This window comes from Oculina patagonica, chromosome 10, assembly GCF_052425735.1.
Source record: "Oculina patagonica isolate OP01 chromosome 10, crgOcupat, whole genome shotgun sequence".
In the NCBI taxonomy this organism is placed as follows: domain Eukaryota; kingdom Metazoa; phylum Cnidaria; class Anthozoa; order Scleractinia; family Oculinidae; genus Oculina; species Oculina patagonica.
In genome coordinates, this window is record NC_135767.1 from 18,023,035 (window position 1) to 18,042,703 (window position 19,669).

General features: G+C 38.8%; 1 pseudogene across 1 annotated transcript; it reads right to left on the bottom strand.

Annotated features, from left to right (window-relative positions):
- Positions 1-359: 359 nt before the first annotated feature.
- On the bottom strand, positions 360-17,686 carry LOC144628985 (P-selectin-like; annotated as a pseudogene). The gene is made up of 15 exons (XR_013566304.1): positions 17,541-17,686; positions 14,942-15,341; positions 13,591-13,988; positions 11,256-11,441; positions 10,464-10,658; positions 10,127-10,312; positions 9,570-9,764; positions 9,199-9,384; positions 7,602-7,796; positions 7,299-7,484; positions 6,754-6,948; positions 6,383-6,568; positions 3,106-3,282; positions 2,684-2,866; positions 360-2,466 (listed from the first exon to the last, which is right to left on the bottom strand). The product of XR_013566304.1 is annotated as a P-selectin-like (transcript).
- Between the last annotated feature and the right edge of the window lie 1,983 nt (positions 17,687-19,669).

A 19,669-nucleotide genomic window follows, 5' to 3' on the forward strand; every position in this document is an offset into this window, starting at 1 on the left:
GCCCAAAATTACTGAAAAGTACTCAAAACCCATAAAACAGTGCTATAAAACTCTAAAAAGGTGAAAATAATTGCATTAAGGTAAACTTTTCATTAAAAGGAACACAAAAATTACAAATTTGGAAAAACATGCCTGTCAAAATGCCGTTGCCATGGTAACGACAAAATCCCGACATAACAACCTTTCCTACCAAATTCTTTCCAGATAAATTTTAGATCAACTCGTTAAGTTTGGCAGCGTTCCCCCCCCCCCCCCGGTCTGGATAGGGTTAAGTTTTCATCCCGAGTAAACTGTTAAATTGTATAGAACTGGACATTTTTAATGAACAGACAAACGAAATGAATGACCTTCTGTTGAAGAATAATAAACACAATAACCTCCATTTGGCTTTACAAATATGCACCGATATTTTTCCTTGAACATTATCTGTTCCTCGAAGATTTGTTCGCTTATCGGAACACTGGTAATGTCCGCAGACAAATATCAGTGCACATTTTCACGCCAAATGGAGGTTATTGTTTATATTCATCATAGCCACAGCACAAGTGACCTTGCCTGAAGCGTCTACTCAAGCTGCGTCCCTTTGTTAGTCTGTCTTAAATGATTTAATAAATATACTTGCAACATGTCTTTCTCTAATTTTATATCCGATCAAGAAAGACCGGCCGGATCGCCAATACAAAGAAACGTCGCAAAGACACGCTAAAAAAAACGGTGCAAATGTCATATAATGTAGTCAGCTTAATATGCAACGAATTGTTCCAACATGTGGAATTGTTATTATATCGTCTCCTTCTTAGTCGATTCTTAGATTCATGGTCAGCTAACGAACATTGTGCACTTGCAGAGCCTCCTCCGTCAAAGGATGGTCTGTGGAGGTACTGTTTGCTTGCAATGTAGTGGATCTATAAGAGAGTAAGAACAGCAGACTCTAGTGGAGGACCTTTTCTGGCTGAAGACATCACATCCGTAGGTATCGAATCACGTGGAAAGAAGAAGCCGAGAAAGCTAAAGATGATGTAGGGTGATCCACGTCTTCCAACTGTTGTAGACGGAACAGTGTATCGTCGATATACTGGTAGCTCTATCGGCAGGAACAACGTCAGGGAAGGACTCCGCAGGAAATGACGCCTCGTTTCCCTAACTGAAGTATGGAATTCTGGAGACTTCTCCAAATCGTCGAGTTGAAAACTTCTGAAAAAGAAAAACATACAAACCATCGGTACAAACAACAACATGATGCATATACTAAAAGCAAAGAAAGAAACAACAAATGGCAGCATATTTTCCTGTTTAGTTTTCATAGCTTTTTTTATAGGCGTTAAGCTTACTTCTTATCATTTGCAGCACACAGTTTATTGTTGGAAGATTGCACCGCTGCCACTTACCTTTTTCCTCGCCTCGTATTGATATGATACGATTACCGTGGTAACATCTCCGATTGGCATCTTGCATTACTTACCACCAGGTGTTGCCATTTTCACTCCACGTGATCTGGAGTAGGAACTAACTGTAGACGTGTCTCCTTCGATGGAGCTGATTTATGTCACAGTAAGGTTGATGCTAGGTTAAGCTAAATGTCACTGCAAAATTATCTTTGAAATACAGTCAGTACATGCATCTTTACAGCTAAACACGGTAATATAGCGCACTGGTCACCTTGCACGTATAGATTGATGATTCTTTTGTAGAATGTGCATTGTAACCCTCACAATACCAATAAGAAAGTTTTTGCAAGAACAAGTCCACACATTTCTAGTAATCAAAACAGAGGGAGGCCTAGTACCAATCCATTGAAATAAACAATCTCATACCCACGACTTTCTTAGTAAGCAGAATTACTAACTGAATATGAACATCTATTAGTTGAAGCAATGCATCGACACAAAATTTGTCACAAACAGTTGTTACCTTTTAATATCAATGTCATTGATAAAACGAGGCAATAACAGTAAATTTAACGTTACTGTGTCTCATTTCGGAGAACACCGCGAAATAGAGATCCAGTGACGATTTATTATTTGAAGAGACGATCGTACATCGATTAGACATCTTTCTACGATCTAAAATCTATCGATTCATGCCTCTCTATGATGCAAAAGATCGACCGTGTAGCCACAAAGAATGATGCAACGATTTTAGATCGACTATCGCGATCTGAAATCGGGACAAAAGAGAAAATATATTGACGATCTTTTATCTATTAAATAATGATCCAAGATCATCAAACGGTATGAGGTGACTGGGTGTGTCAATTTATCAACGGTTCAAAGCCAGAAAAGTACTAGCAATCATCAATTATCGAAACGGAGACATCCCATTGACATACGAGTCATCAAAAATGTAAGTCCAGTAGTTATTTTGAAGGCATTAAATATCTCGTTACCTACCACAAACCACGAATTGAATCAGGTTACTTTTCATGACCAGGTACATGAAGTTTAATTGACAAACTGTTTGTAATACCTGTACAGACAAGGTAATATCGACATACGATTCGTCCAAAATGTAGAATGCACAGAAAATTTTTTTAAGGTCATAAAAGGATAAAAAAAATCCAAAAAAGCATCCATTATTTACCTTGCAGGCATCGGAAAATAACTTTATCTACCCATAACACTAGCAATAAATTAGGTTAATTTTCATGACCTGGTACATGAGGGTTATTGATAAACTGTAATACCTGTACAGACAAGGTCATTTCCACTCCAAGTTCCATTTTCTGTACATCTTCTAACTGTTGAACCAGACGCTTCTGATCCTTCCTTACAAGAAAACCTGCACACTGTGTCATATAACATCTCTGTTGTATTACATTCCAGTAGCTCTCCATTGGTCGGTGGTGATAACGTTGGACACGTGACGGCTACATAAAAAATAGAGCGAGTGGTTACGTGACAGTTAACACGAAACAATCTGGAAAAATGGCCGCCTTGATCCGGCTACAAATCTCTGGAATCACCGTCCGGTCTCTAACCTGGAAATGTGTTTTAATAAAGAACATCTGATAAAAAGAAAAGTTAAAGAGTGGGAAAATTTTCAAAAAGCGATGCTTTCTTGACAAAAAAAAACATTAACGTTCTTTTACGTCAAAAACAAGCTTACCTTCGCATCGAGGCTGCGTGCCGGTCCATGATCCATTACTGTTGCAGCGTCTTATGTCTGAACCAATCAGATCGTAGCCTCGTTTACAGGCGAATTCACATGCGTCACCTGGCAACCGGGTGCATGCTGCCTTCATTCTTATATTTGGAGCAAGTTGAAGGGGTTCACATAGGACTCCTTTTAAAATAATAACAAAATAAATAACAAAAAAATGAAGTACCATATGTCATGTTCACAACATCAAGCTAGACCCAAATCTCTGTCAAGCCTTCTGGCCTCAGTATGATCGATAAGAATGTCAAATCTTACACAATGTAGTATTTTTACAATTCTTTTTCTACGTACTTTCACAAGAAAACTCTCCTCCGCTCCATTGTCCATTCTCTTGACATCTTCGTACGCTTGAACCACTGACTTTATAGCCTTCAATACATGAGAACCTACAGACTGTGCTATACGGGTACTTTGTTGCATTCCCAGTGCAGCCATGTCGCACGCTGTCGGACGGTGAAGGCAGTGCTGGACAAGTGACAACTAAAAAACAAATATAGAATTAAACAACTTAACTGTTAGGCGTTTGAGTTTTAATAAAACTTGCTGGGAGTAATCAGTTAGAGAGGTATTTCTAGCTGGACTGTCGAAAAGCCGAAGGAAATTAAAGTAATCACGTCCGTTACCAATCAGAACACGGCAAAATAACGCAAAAACGGATACACCAACAATTATAGTACATTTCATAAAGGTTCTTTTCAAAGGGCAAATCCAGTGAATTGAAAACTGAACTTCTTTGAAGTAATATATCAAACACGAGCGACAGTATTTCATCGGAATATCCAAACACCGAGAAGAGAGTTGAAAATACGACGCGCAGCGGAGTATTTTTGACGAAATTCGAGTGTTTGCTGACTGACTAAAGAACATTCCAACCTGTTACGCGTGGAGAGGTGTGAAATGTTTGCATTGTGAGCGTTTTATCTTGTAATTTGCATTTTGTCATTCTCAATACAAAATCAATGGACCACGAGGTCGAAGTTTTGACCAGTTTTCCTCTCGCAAAACACCGTTTAATAGAAAAGATTTGCGCCAGATTTTCGTTCACGTGATATGTTTGGAGATGTCGGCAAAAAGACCACTTTTGAGCGAGAGAATACCCTTGGTGACCTTAAAATTAGGACGGCAAGTGGTAGGTAACCCTGAATGATAGCAGAAACATTTCATTTGTAAATAACAGAGAAAAAGAGAAGAGGAAGGATTCCTTTCGAATACGGTAGGAAGAAAAAAACTTCTTCTCTTTATGACCGTGCTTTAAAATAAAACGGCATTTGCAGCGTTTAGAGGGAATACAAAGAAGATTAATTAAAATTCTGATTGATTATTCGGCTTTGCTTGAGCAACTCAGTAGGGATTTAGTATACGAGCTGTTTAGGTTCTGCTTACTCATACGTAGCATTTGACAGAACGCTGTACAGGGGATCGAACAGTATATATCGCATTATGTTAAAGATCGTACTTTGGCAAGTGAAATTTTGTCCACTCCAAGTTCCATTGTGCTGACATCTTCTTACTTGAGAACCAGACCCTATGTAGCCATTATTACACGAGAACTGACACACTGTATCATAATACATTGTTGCATTCCCTGAGCATCCAAGCCTTGTTCCATTGGACGGTGCAGGAAACTTTTGACACGTGATCACTTCAATGTAAAACCAAAACAAAGTCATAACATTAGAAATCCCAGTTACTAAAAACAAAACATAATTGACCTAAAAAGAATAACGGCTAAATGTTCGGTAAAGAGACATAAATAACATTTCAGCTAACATCGAAAGCCGTTTTCCATGTAATAACACTGTCTTAACTTGAATTCTTCCTGTTTCCGGCCTCAAGAGTCCTCGTGGGCCCAAGTAGGATAAGTAAGTAACTTGAATTCTTCCTGTTTACCTTCACATGTGGGTATTGTGTTGTTCCACACTCCAGGTTGTTGGTTTCCAGTGGCAACGCACGTGACTGATGACGAGCCATTTAAACGATAACCAATCGCACAAGAAAAGTTACATTCTGCTCCATAATGATTATCACAACTGCTCATGCGCAGTGGACTGCTTGGATCAACTGTCAGCGACGTGCAGTTGATAACTGTTGGTGGAAATAATTTAATAAATAAATAATACAAGACAAAAATTACAACAACAGGTTTTCTGTAAAGGAAATAGTTTCTGTCTTTGCAAGCCGGGCACGTATCCTTTGTAACAGATATTGGCAAACTTACAAGCGACAGTAGCACCTGCTTTCAAAAACTATAAGCGCTTTCCATTCGATCAAAAATTCTGGTTTGAGTTTCCAGAAAATTCCAGTGGCAAATGGCGTTTTCCAACTTTTCCGGTTGACTGCACATAAGGCAAAACAAAATTTGCATATGATCAGGTAGTGCGTCCAATATGGAAATTTCTACGGTTCATTAAAATAATGCACTGCGGCCGGTTTCCTGCACATATAACTCGATATTTTTGCAAATAAAAAGCATTCTGAGCACTGAAAATAAACGCCATGAATGACATCGTGGCCACAAATACAGGGACCTTTAAAAAGGCACACTACAAGCAACAAAAACGTCGCCAACCCAAAAAGTTTAATGAGCAAAACAATGGCGTAGCCTACACGCGCGTTATAAATATTTGTACATTTCTTTGCTGCCGCCTGCAAATCATCAACGAAAAACAACCGAGTTTACCTGAATTTTTTTGTTTGGAGTTTCAAGAATGCTTCCTTAACACATGTAACTGCTTTCAGCTGTACAAATCGCTAAATTTTCTGCCGAAGGAACTTAGGCTGAGTGTAAAATGGTAGCTTTTTCCAAAATTTCCGGAAAAGAGGACAACATCGCAAGGTAGACCCAAATTTTCGAAAACAATTTTCGGGAACTTTCACTTCCATTTGATTTTGCTTCTGGAATTTCCGGGGTTTTCAGTTGAATGGTTCCGTTTCGGAAAGTCAACATTTTCCGGATTTTCTGGAAACTTTCCCGGAAAATTTCTGTACCATTCGTCCTTGTTCCGAAATTTCCGGAATTTTTGGTCGAATGGAAAGCGCCCTATGCTTCCCCAAGGTCGTTAAGGCATGCCAGGGGTGTTTAGTTTTCTCCGTCAGAAAAAAAAAAACCAGTAAATTACATTTTAGATTTCACACGAATCGAAAAATCTCTTTATGCAAGCTCACGTCAATTACAAGAATTGAAAGAACGCTTTACAGAGTGTTGAAGTGTTACAAATCGTACTTTGGCAAGTAAAATCTTGTCCACTCCAGGTTCCATTGTGTTGGCATCTTCTTACTTGAGAACCAGACCCAATATAGTCATTATTACACGAGAACTGGCAGCTTGTATTATAATACATTGTTGCATTCCCTGGGCATCCGAGTCTTGTTCCATTGGACGGTGCAGGTAACGTTGGACACGTGATCGCTACAATGTAAATCCAACGCCATAACATTAGATATCCCTGTTACTAAGTACAAAAGTAATGACCTAAAAATGAATAAAAGGCTTAATATTCAGTTGCTAAGTGATATAAACAATATTCCAGCTATCATTGAAAGCCGTTTTTCCGTGAAATTACATTGTTTGAACTTGACGTTTTTCCATTTTACCTCTACATGTGGGTACTGTGTTGTTCCACACTCCAGAATTTTGGTTACCAGGGGCAACGCACGTGACAGCTGACGAGCCATTCAAACGATAACCAATCGTACAAGAAAAGTTACATTTTGCTCCATATTGATTATCACAACTGCTTATGCGCAGTGGACCTGCGGGATCTACCGTCAGCGACGTACAATTGATAACTGTTGGTAAAAATAATTCAGAGTAAGTCAACAGTAGAAATACAGGTAGAGCAATAACTCTAACAATTTTTTATATCCTTGCACAAAAGACCTTTCCTTTAAGGTAGAAACTGGTATTTCATAGCCACAGTGAAATAACATTGGGGAAACCTAACCAGGGCAGCGCGCTTAACAATATTCCCACCAAATGATGATATCACACCACGCTGCACAAAATATGCTTTCCCAAGTTCGTCAAGGCAAACACCCAAAGTGATACTATCACCTCATAGAAATATTGAGAGCTCAAAATCTAATTGTTCAATGATGAATTAAAATTAATTAATGAATTAGATCAGAAAAGATCGTACTTTGGCAAGTGAAATCTTGTCCACTCCAAGTTCCATTGTGTTGACATCTTCTTGCTTGAGAACCAGACCCTATATAGCCATTATTACACGAGAACTGACAGGTTGTATTATAATACATTGTTGCATTCCCTGGGCATCCAAGTCTTGTTCCTTTTGACGGTGCAGGTAACGCTGGACACGTGATCACTGAAATGTAAAACCAAAAAAGCATAAAATAAAAATAAATTATGACCTTAAAGGGCGTAGAGACATAAATATCATTTTAAAAAAAAACGTGTTTAAGTTGTGAACTTTCCAGTTTACCTTCGCATGTGGGTATTGTGTTGTTCCATATCCCAAGATGTTGGTTACCAGGGGCAACGCACGTGACTGTTGATGAGCCGTTCAAACGATTACCAATCGTACAAGAAAAGTTACATTTTGAGCCATAATGATTATCACAACTGCTCATGCGCAGTGGACCTCCTGGATCTACTTTCAGCGACGTGCAATTGATGACTGTTGGTAAAAATAATTTAGATTGGTAGAATTCTACCAGTATACAATGTAAATGCAACAATCTAATTGGTTGAGTGATCAGTCATTGTCTGTATTTTAATTTACGTAAGGCCTACTCTGGGACCCAAAATCGCCCAAAGTCTCCCAAAATCGCCTAAAGTCGCCCAAAGTCGCCTAAAGTCGCTTTAAGTATAGATATTTTCTGTACCAATGCTTTATGGTGTACCAGGATGAATTCCCATGTACATGTATACAACAACTGTACTTAGGTCGGTCACCTCAAAGGTCACCTAAAATTGCCTAAAGTCGCTCAAAATCGCCCAAAAAGTCTCCCAAAATCGCCTAAAGTCGCTTAAAGTATAGATATTTTCTGTAACAATGCTTTATGGTGTACCAGGATGATTCCCATGTACATGTATACAACAACTGTACTTAGGTCGGTCACCTCAAAGGTCACCTAAAATTGCCTAAAGTCGCTCAAAATCGCCCAAAGTCGCCTAAAGTCGCCCAAAATCGCCTTAAAGCCCCCGTAATTTTGGACAAAATGAGCTAAAATCGCCTAAAGTCGCCTTAAGTCGCCCAAAGTTACGGCGACTTTGGGTCCCAGAGTAGGCCTTACGTACTGCATCTTAAGTTTTTTTTTATAGTTCACATAAACGTTGTTGTTGTTGTTATTGTTGTCGAGCTACTAATATACCATCACCCGTTAGTGTAAGTGGTCGCGCGAGCTATGAATGTCCAGGATTACATTATAGTTTTATAATACAAAAATAATTAGAAACCGTTCAGTTGGACATACATTAGTGACAACTTTACTAAAACAATTGGATAATTCGCTATTAATTTCTTTAAGAAACTGTATCACAGATTTAAGCTTAATTTAGGAATGGGGAATGACCATCAAATTCGTTGAAATATTAAAATAACCTCTTACAACAGTGAAGAAACATTTTAATAACACAGAAAATACGAAAGAAGGTACGGATGGCCAAACGCGACGAAGATTGAAACAGATTGCGATAATATTATGCGTTATTTAAATATTGTTGGGCTGACAGATTTCAAAGTTAATATTGTTTTCTTGTAACTTTAAATCATAACGCTCGGAAGACACATTTGGTTGCAATGAAGCTTTGGTTTTGTCATTTAGATCCATAGAAGTGATTTCTTTGCATAGCGTGTATTTGGAAAAACTTAATCAAATAAACTTAACTCAGCCATGACACAGTTCGGCCTCAAGCCACATCAACAATCACCTCACAGAAATCTAGAGCTCAAGTAATGAACAGTACTGGACTCAAAAAGAAGAATCTACTTTAGTTGCGCATCCACGCTTGAAACAAATTTTGAAACGTTGCAAATCAAGCCGATTTGCAGCTATCGCAAAGATTTAGTAACGTACTTTGGCAAGTAAAATCTTTTCCACTCCAAGTTCCATTGTGTTGACATCTTCTTGCTTGAGAACCAGACCCTATATAGCCATTATTACACGAGAACTGACAGGTTGTATTATAATACATTGTTGCATTCCCTGGGCATCCAAGCCTTGTTCCATTGGACGATGCAGGCAACGCCGGACACGTGATCGCTACAATGTAAACCCAAAACAAAGTCATAACATTAGAAATCCCAGTAACTAAGTACAAAATAATATTGATCTAAAAAGAATCAAGGCTAAATGTTCGGTGTAGAGACATAAATAACATTTCAGCTAACATTGGAAGATGTTTTCCATGTAATAGCATTGTCTTAACTTGAAATCTTCCTGTTTACCTTCACATGTGGGTATTGTGTTATTCCACACTCCAGGATGTTGGTTACCAGGGGCAACGCACGTGACTGATGACGAGCCATTTAAACGATGACCAATCGTACAAGAAAAGTTACACTTTGAGCCATAATGATTGCTACAGCTGCTCATGCGCAATGGACCGCTTGGATCTACTGTCAGCGACGTGCAATTAATAACTGTTGGTGGAAATAATTTAATAAATAAATAATACAAGACAAAAATTACAACAACAGGTTTTCTGTAAAGGAAATGATTTCTGTCTTTGCTTGCGGCACATATGCTCTGTAACAGATATTGGCAAATCATATCCAAATTGCACGTTAGGGCAAACTTATAAACGACAGTAGCACCTGCTTCGAAGACTATGCTTTCCCAAGATCGTTAAGGCATGCTAGGTGTGCTTAGTTTTCTTCGTCAAAAAAACACTAAATTACATTTTAGATTTCACACGAATCGAAAAATCTCTTAACGTTCTGTCATGTCAATAACAAGAATTGAAAAAACGCTTTACAGGGTGTTACAGTGTTAAAGATCGTACTTTGGCAAGTGAAATTTTGTCCACTCCAAGTTCCATTGTGTTGACATCTCCTAATTTGAGAACCAGACCCTATATAGGCATTATTACACGAGAACTGGCAGGTTGTATTAAAATACATTGTTGCATTCTCTGGGCACCCAAGTTTCGTTCCATTGGACGGTGCAGGTAACGCTGGGCACGTGATCACTACAATGTAAAACCAAAAAAGCTTAACATAAAAATTAACATTTATAGAAATTGTGATCATAAAATAAGAAACGGCTAATTGTTTGTTGTAGAGGCATAAATAGTATTTTAGCTATCTCTGACTGATCTTTAACTTTCCAACTCAGTTTACCTTCACATGTGGGTATTGTGTTGTTCCACACTCCAGGATGTTGGTTACCAGGGGCAACGCACGTGACTGTTGACGAGCCGTTCAAACGATAACCAATGGTACAAGAAAAGTTACATTTTGACCCATAATGATTATCACAACTGCTCATGCGCAATGGACCTCCTGGATTCACCATCAGTGATGTGCAGTTGATAACTGTTGGTGAAAAAAACACAGAGTTAATGAACAGTAATAGTAAGGCAAAAAATATGACAACGGTTTTCTGTGTAAAAAAATATTTATTCTTGCTCATAAGGCACAATCCTTGTGACAGATATTTGTAAATCATACAACAACAACATTAATAGTTGGGTCAAACTAGCAAGGGCAGAGAATATTTTTACCAAATTTCGTCTTCTCATGTCAAACTCGTCATTGCAAGCTTTGGGCGTTTTAATTTCTCCGTCAGCGGAAACTACCCTACATAAACATCATGATGAAAGCTTTGAGAAAGGAAATCCAATTTCCATTGGGTTGACATCTTCTTACTTGAGAACCAGACCCTATTAAGTCGATTCGCCAAATTTCAATGTTTGGGGCAAACTTAAAAGCGACAAAAGCAACATCTTGAAAAACTATGCTTTCCCATGTTTGACCAGGCATGGTAGGGGTGTTAAGTTTTCTCCGTTAAGAAAAAGCACTAAATTACAATTTAGATTTCACACTTATCGAAAAATCTGTTAAAGTACTGTCGCCATATTGTAAGAATTGAAATACCGTCGTTAAAGTGTGTTAAAGTATTAAAGATCGTACTTTGGCAAGTGAATTCTTGTCCACTCCAAGTTCCATTGTGTTGACATCTTCTTTTTTGAGAACCAGATCCTATATAGCCATTATTACACGAGAACTGACAGACTGTATCATAATACATTGTTGCATTCCCTGGGCATCCAAGTCTTGTTCCATTGGACGGTGCAGGTAACGCTGGACACGTGTTCACTACAGTTTGAAGTGACAAAAAATATTAAGAAGACGATAATAATATATTTTCAAGATACAGTACTTTATTGTTGTTAAGTGAACAAGTGATTTTACGCTGGGTGTAATTTGACACAGAGTGTGACTTGACGTGGCGTGTGATATTGGCGTGGAAAGTGACTGGACATGGCGCTTTATTTGGCACGGTAATTGCCATAACGCGGCACGTGATTTGGCGTGGTAACGTGACACTAAATATCGCCGCTTGTCAGACAGTTGTATTTCATCTAATTTTAAGCGAAAAGAGCTTAAAGAAGCTGGTTACCTTGCTTTTTTGAGCATATAAAAGGTAATAGTATATAATCGGAGTGTGGTGATTAAGGTGGCCCGAACCTATTTATTTACGTGATGGTTGCATTTTTGAATCGCGCTTTTTAGCAGGAAAGATTTCACCGATTTCTTCGAAATTTTGCGTCCTAAATGAAAAATGTTCGAATTTACGGAAAACCATTGCGCTGTCTGCATTTGCCGTAGGTTTCTAATTACTCACGATCTTTTTGATAAGGTTTTAGGGATCATTATCCTTGCGGATGACCGACAGTTTGGTTTCACTGCTCCGCTATTTGTGCGTCAGTTGACATGAATGCATTAGCGTAGCATTTTTAGATAAAATTTTACCAGTATTTTGTGCAGCGAATTGCATGGTCAGGATTGTCATGAAACTTCCTGATACAAAACTTGAGAGCTCTGAGGCTTATTTGCTAAAGTTTAGGAGAAATCTGTCGTCGGGTTTTTATTGACATTTTTGGTAAAAACTAGATTTTAAAAAATATGTTCAAATCTCAAAAGATTTTATTCCGACTAAAAATCGAATGCAATTTTCCGAACATTTTTCATTCAGGACGCAAAAATTCGAAGAAATCGGTGAAATCTTTCCTGCCAAAAAGCGCGATTCAAAAATGCAACTATCACGTAAATAAATAGGTTCGGGCCACCTTAAACGGTTTTTTAAAGTGCATCTTTACAAGGTAAATACGCACAATGTAGTTCGTTATTTTACAGCATGATTAATAATTCTGTAAGGGATGGACCGTTATTTTCCTGGATGGGGGGGGGGGGGGGGGGGTGTAAAATTTCTCTCTGCAAACACCTGGGTTTTTTTTAACTTATGCGCCTCAGCAAACAGTTTTTTCAAAATACAAACATTTTTTAAAAACATACCGTGTTTGCAAGTAATTTATTTTCGTCTTTTAGGTCCAGCAGACGTTTTTTTTTTTTCAATATTTTTACCTCTCCCCCCCCCCCCCCCCCAGTAAAATAATGGTCCGTCCCTTAGCTTGGCCGACAGTTCCCGCCGGAAAGGTTGAAAGTTTCTCAATCTGATTACTGTGCAAATAAGCGAGCTTTGTTGTTACTGTGTGTGTGATCCTTCGTCGCCATTTTCTGTTTCCTAACTTTGTTTACTCGACTAGCGGGGTACAATAGAGCGACCTTGGATTACAAAGGACAGGCAATTCAAGGAACCAATCAAATCTTAAAGCAAATAACTGTTCCTTGCTTGAAACGCGGGAAAACGCGAAGGAGCGAGTCACGATTGGTTTTGGTTTTACTTCTGATTGGTAGAGAAGGTGGCGCGAGTTTTTAAAACCAATTACTAAGCATAGTATTGAAAAAGCAAAGCAAATGCGAATTAGGCCCCGTCCACATTAACCCGGGTAAATTTGAAAACGGAGAAATTTGAAAACGCCGTGTAAAGTGTTTTCCGTCCATATTAACCCGGGTAAATTTTAAAACGATACGCTTCATCGCACGTTGAGTTACAACGCACACACAGAACTAATGCAAAGCCAATTAAATCTTTTGTTTTGATTTCAACACATGACTATTTGACGTCAGCGTTTTCAAAAAGTCCCGGTTTCGCCCGTTTACGCCATCCACACTACACCACCTAGCCAGCTTTTTTTTAAATTTACCCACTTTGGAGAGCGTTTTTGAAAAGTACCGTTTTTGGTGACCGAAAACGCCGTTTCAGTGTGGACGGTTGGCCTATCCGCGTAAAAAGGGATGCGTTTTCAAATAAACCGGGGTCAGCGTGGACGGGGCCTTAATTTTGACGCTCAACTGAAATTGCTTTTTCGCGATGTTTGGTTTGAACTGAGTTATCACAAACCTGCACGCTGCGATGAACTGTCGTAAGGTACGAGTGCCATTAGTTTATCAATGCCACTGAAGTACACACTTCCTATAACTGCCCCACTCGATGCGTTCAATTTGAAAACTCCTTTAAGTGTCCATTCCGAGACGAACAAATATGGAGATAAGAAAGTCACACCAAAGTAGTGGTTACCACTTTGGTGCGAAATAAGCGTTCTGTTGTTGCCATGGTAATCTATAGATTCTACTCTGTTCATTCCTGCATCCACCCAGAAGACAAGTCTGTTCTGTCTATCAACAGTGATACCATTTGGCCATTGAAGATCTGACGTTGCCAAGGTAACGCGCTGGGTTCCTTCTAATGTTGATTTCTCTATTTTTGGAGTAGCTCCCCAGTCCGTCTAGAACATCAAGCTGTTGATGAAAAAAAAGATGAGCTTTGAAATAATATGCAAGAAATGGTTCCTTCTGCTTTCTGCAGGAGAAACTAGCAAGCAAGAGGCCTTTATATGTGAAGGTAAAGGTAAAGTCTGCGTCGAGCCTAGTGGCCCATACAGGCCGGAGCTTATTCCGATTTCTGATCATGAAGCGACTAGGAGTATGGAAGGCGTGGTGGCCTAATGGTTAGCGCGCTGGACTCCTGATCGAGCGGTCCGTGTTCTAGCCTGTTCATTATGTTGTGTTCTTGGGCAAGACACTTTACTTTCATAGTGCCTCTCTTCACCCAGCTGCGGTATAAATGGGTACCGGCGAACTAATGCTGGGGGGTAACCCTGCCATGGACTAACATCCCATCCAGGGGGGGAGGAGTAGAAATATTCCTTAGAGGTATGGTTAAACAATTAAATCAACTTTTTTCACAGGCGGGAAAGATGCCTGAGAAACGACCCGGAAAATTCCATACTGATGACGTAGCTCTTCAGTGATTTGAGCAGTGTCTCTGATTGGTTGTTACTTGCGCGCGAACATTCAAAATCGAGAAACAACCTTAGGGGACTCTAGAGGGATCATTGTAGTGCTACGTCGTCACTGTGGAATTTCTTCGGATCATGCACGTTTCTCGAGGAAAGAAAAAATTAAGCTCCCGAAGGGACTCCTTTGTTCACAAGCGCTATCTGTTTCTTGTAGAGGACATGGAACGGAGTCTTGCTGTAAGGTGTATTGGAAGCGCTGTTAAGGCGATTGGCAATGAATTTACTAGTGTCTCTTTATGCAAATAAACTCTCTTGCGAGCTTCAGCCGGACTCTCTCACGGGCACATACATTATCAGAGTATGAAAATAAAAAATGGTATCGACCAGGTAATAAGTTAGCAGTCAATGAATAATTTTTATTATTTTTAATTTACCACTATTTTTTTACCTTACCTTTGTTCCGGATCAAGAACAATCCCTCTTGGTTCGTCAAGACTAGCAGAAACTATAACACGTGTGTTATTGCCCTCCAAGTCTGATACCGATATGGTATTATTTGTTGTATCAGTCCAGTACAGTTGTGATGTCTTCCATTCCACAGCCAGTCCGTCACAAACTCCAGCGTTTTCGTTTATAACTGTAATATTCGTCCCATCAATACAGGATCGTTTAATTTTATGCTCTGTGACGTCACTCCAGAAAATATAGCCCAACCTGAAATGGACATCTATCGCCACGGCTCGCGGTGTGCTCGTAATAAGCGGACGGCTTGTGACGTTGTCAAAATCTAATGCCACAATCTCTGTCGAGGCTGATATTAAAAGACACGGAGGGTTGCACTGGAATGGTAAAACTATAGAAAAAAAAAGAGAATACGTCCAATATAGCGTAAAAACTCTTTTAAACCCCTGTAGGCTTTATTCTTTTCAAGACGATTCGATGGCTGTGGAACGAGATAATTGCCAGTATTGGAAACAGCGTGATAAAACTAGTGACTTATTTTTACCCCATTGATGTCTAAGTGTAAATTTGTAGAGCGGTTTTTAAGGTAATTCCTGGGGGAAAAAAAAATGCTCATAGATCTTCAATCAAACTTTGCCTGTTGGTTGTTTACCTACAGGAAACCTAAATTTTAAAATAAAAAAGGGGGGTCATTGTATTCGTTTAGGGACAGGAAGACCTTGTATATACACATAATTCCTTAATAATTCCTTTGCGAGTACTGGCAAAGTACACGTTTCCGGTGATAATTTATTTTTCTGCAATAGAAATGGATCTGTACTCATTATATAGAAAGAATTTGATCTTTCACGCAAACTAAGGAGAAAAAAAGATAGGTCACCGTGCTTGTTTACAAGAAAACAATGATTTATCTCTCGCGCGAGCCAAGCCGGATAGAAAAAGCGTCCATTTTGTTTGTGCGCGCTTATTGCGCGTAAAATTCTGCGCAGTAAGGATGCGCAATGCAACACTTAGGAGTCACCTCCATTCTTACAAAAAGTTGACATTGGATTATTTTCAATAATGCCTAAATTCCAAACTTAAGGGAGGAATAATATTTAATAGCAACAAAAAGTGGAAAAGATTATTGCTTTTAAATTTCCCACGCGACTCGATTTTGGATTTTATGACGTGAAAAAGCGATAATCTTTTCCACTTTTTGTTGCTATTCGGAATTCAGGAATTATTTCAAACAATGTAACGTGAACTTGTCGTCAGAGTGGAGGTTCCCTTAAAAGGCGGCGGTCTCAGTTTGGCAATTTTGATTTCTGACATACATTTTTACGTGTCAGAAATTGCACTGGACCCAGTGTGAACACCGAGTAAATGGGAAGGACTGGACACGAGGTTAGTCACGTGGTTTCAAGTCGGCTTCTTGTGTTACTGAGACTTTTACGCGCCATGCGTGACACCCACACTGCGTTACACTTGTTTGCATTATTTGTTTTCCATATCGATTTCATACTCAAATGACCTCGTATAATCACATTATAGACTACCGAGTTGTTAAGGACAATTGATGTTCATTAGAACCCGGAAAATTCATCAAATCTATAAAGTTTCACTTTTTCGTTATATCTTGTTTGCAGCCTCTTTCTTACTGTCCAGATGAATTTAATATCTCTATATAGCCCTTTTTTGTTGCTGCAATTTTACTTTATAGTCTCACCGTTCGATGTGGTTCTATCATCTGGTTTATTTGGGCATTCTACAAGAACTGAATTCTTGACAGCTTATGGAAAAATTGAATTCTGGACATTTTTCCCCGCGAACCACGTCAATCATGCGGAAAAAATATAGACAGCTACATCCTTCAGACTCGACAAATAAAAACTTTGCCAAGCATCTTAACTTTACAATTCATAAGTTGTTCAGAATTCAATTTTTATAGAAGATAATTGTCGTCGGATTCCCATACAAACACTATAATTTCTACCCGCTTTGCCTACTCGTCAAGATGGCGTCGAAAACCGTGAGAAGGTCCATTATATACTTACTCCACACTTACACTGCCGTGCACATTGTGTTACATTTCGGCATGGCGGGTGACTGCAGGCGGCATGTCAGATATGCAGTGATTATTTAAATTTTTTACACTCAAATCCCGTAAAATATGCAAGTCGCATTTCAAAACCGACGCCGACATGTATACTGTAAGTGCTATTTCTTAGTTTGCATTCAAAAGATGCAATTTTACCCGAAGTAAACCAATAAAAGGTATCGATTGTTTCATTGACTCTTGCAATCAGAGCAACAAAGCAATGAGTACTTAGACATAAGTATCCGAAGCGAGTTACACGCTTCGACACGTTTCTCGTTCAAACTTGTTCGGTTTTTCGCGAAACTTAGTCCAAAGTGGTTTAGGAAAGCAATTACCATTCGTTTTGGGGAAATATCTATGAATTTATCTCTCTCTTTTCGTGACGCATGCAAGAAAGATATCAGGCTTGCTTGCAATACCAACAAATTTGGTTTGTTAACTAAGCGTGACAAGTTTAGTTACAAACGAGTTTACGTTAATAACCAGCAAATAAAGGCAGTATAAACATACCTCCACATGAAATAACTGTGTGTCTTTCTCTGGGAAGACTTGAAATAAAAATTGCGAATACTAACAGTAAAACAGTTCCGTTTGTTTTCATGTTTGCTTCCTCATCTGAATATCTCTTGTTCAGTGGACGACGCACTGACAACGAAGCCACGGGTCAATGAGCCAATCCGGAAATACGCTATTATTTACAAGATGTCGGGGGGGGGGGCTGGGGTTGTGGCGGGGGGCTGTGTGGGGTAGGTTTGGGGAATCAAAAGGCGGAAATTACTGGCTTTAATAGAGTGTAGCGAAACTATCGATGATAAGATCGAGATACCTTAAGGTTACTATTGTTAGTGGCTACTAATTTTAGCGATTTTAGCGAGTTAGGCCAAAATCGCTAAATTCAGTTCTTGCTAAAATTTGTCTCGGTCAAATTTAATACGCGTTAAATCAATACCCCCGCCCGCCAGAGGAATACAAAGTTATATATAGTGGCCCTGTTCAACTATTTGACAACGGCAGAAGGTCGGGCAACAATTAAGAAGGGTTGGGAGAGAGCTTGGATCGCCGGCATCGTGGAGAATATGACTGATTTTACTGACGAGGATCCATTTTCTGACATTTGCAATTCACATTGTTCTTTTTAACAACGATAATGTTCGTTCAATTTTAAGTGACTTTGTTCTAGTACTGAACACTTATTTCCATCTTAGCTATATATATTTTTTAATTTTCGGAAAATCGCTAAATTTAATCGTCGCTAAATCTTGCTCATAAAAAATCGCTAAAATTAGTAATAATAATAATATTAATAATAATAATAATAAACGAATATTTTTAACAGGATTAACCCATCAGTACTATCAGTAGTAGTCGCTAAAAATAGCAACCTTAAAGTACACTAGCAAATGTGACCAGTCAGTCAGTCTCAACAAAATGAGCTCTCCACAAGGGATGAAATAATTGATAGAACATTTAACAACTGGATTATGAGTTCGAGATTTTTATGAGGTGACAGGAGCCCATAACCAGGAGGTGATAGTTGATGAGGCCGTTTCAGAGAAACGGGTTCTAGAAAACGTGTTAAACACATCCAAGCTCTTTTAAAAGATATGTCTTGATTTTACTCTCAAAACTAAAGAATGAGGAAGTAAACCTTATTTCTCTAGAAATAGAGTTCCACATAGGAAGCATCGTTCGATAAAGCCCTTCAGCCAGATGTTGTAATTTATACGTTAGCCAGTAACCAGTTCTTTTCAATTTGAGAACCGCACGTTGCGTCTGGGTGCGCCTGATATGTGATTAATGAAATATTTACCGAGTTAGCTTGCTTATTCTCTCTTTCGCATCCTTCATTTGTTTCGTCACGCATGCAGCAACTGTCCTTGTTGCGTGACGATTCAAATAACGGCTTGGAACAGTGCAAGTGGCTCGATAGTGAAAGAAACCAAAAACCAATTTCATCCGAGTAGAATTTTGTGAGTGATGGCTGTCGGCGTATATGTACATAGATGCACAGAACTTTGTCCGCTATCTTGCCGGGATAACTGAAACAAAACTAAAATCGCTGATAGCGAATAAAAATCTCTGTACCGTGCAACTCTATTTATTACTGATTTAACGCAGACCCTGATTGGCCCCTATGAACACGGGTCAGATTATATACGTATGCAATTTGTCACGCATAGACGATGTTGAATGTTGAATGTCATAAAATTATTGGTAAACAGAACAATAACCCCCCAAATTACATCCCACATCTGTGTTGCGGTAAAACGGTCCTGGGGTATATTTTCGTCCGTGTTATTACTGGAAAGTAAAGCTACCGAAAAATTCATTTAAATCTCTCCCTTCTCTATTAATTAAGCCCTTCAATTTAGTTTTCTTATAACATTTTCTCTCCCCCATCTATTAACCCTTCTTCCTCCCTGGATGGTAAATTATGACAATATCGTGAACAAGAAATCAAATACTTGACGTTAGATTCTCAAACTCATTAATAATTCATCAAGTTAAAACAAAGAACTTCATAACCGTGAAGGAGGCTTGGATACCCGGTCTTAATTAGCATAGATTTTTTATGATTTCATTTCTCCGTAGTTTTTTTTTTTCCATTAGAGTGAATTCGTGTAACCCGTTTTTTATAT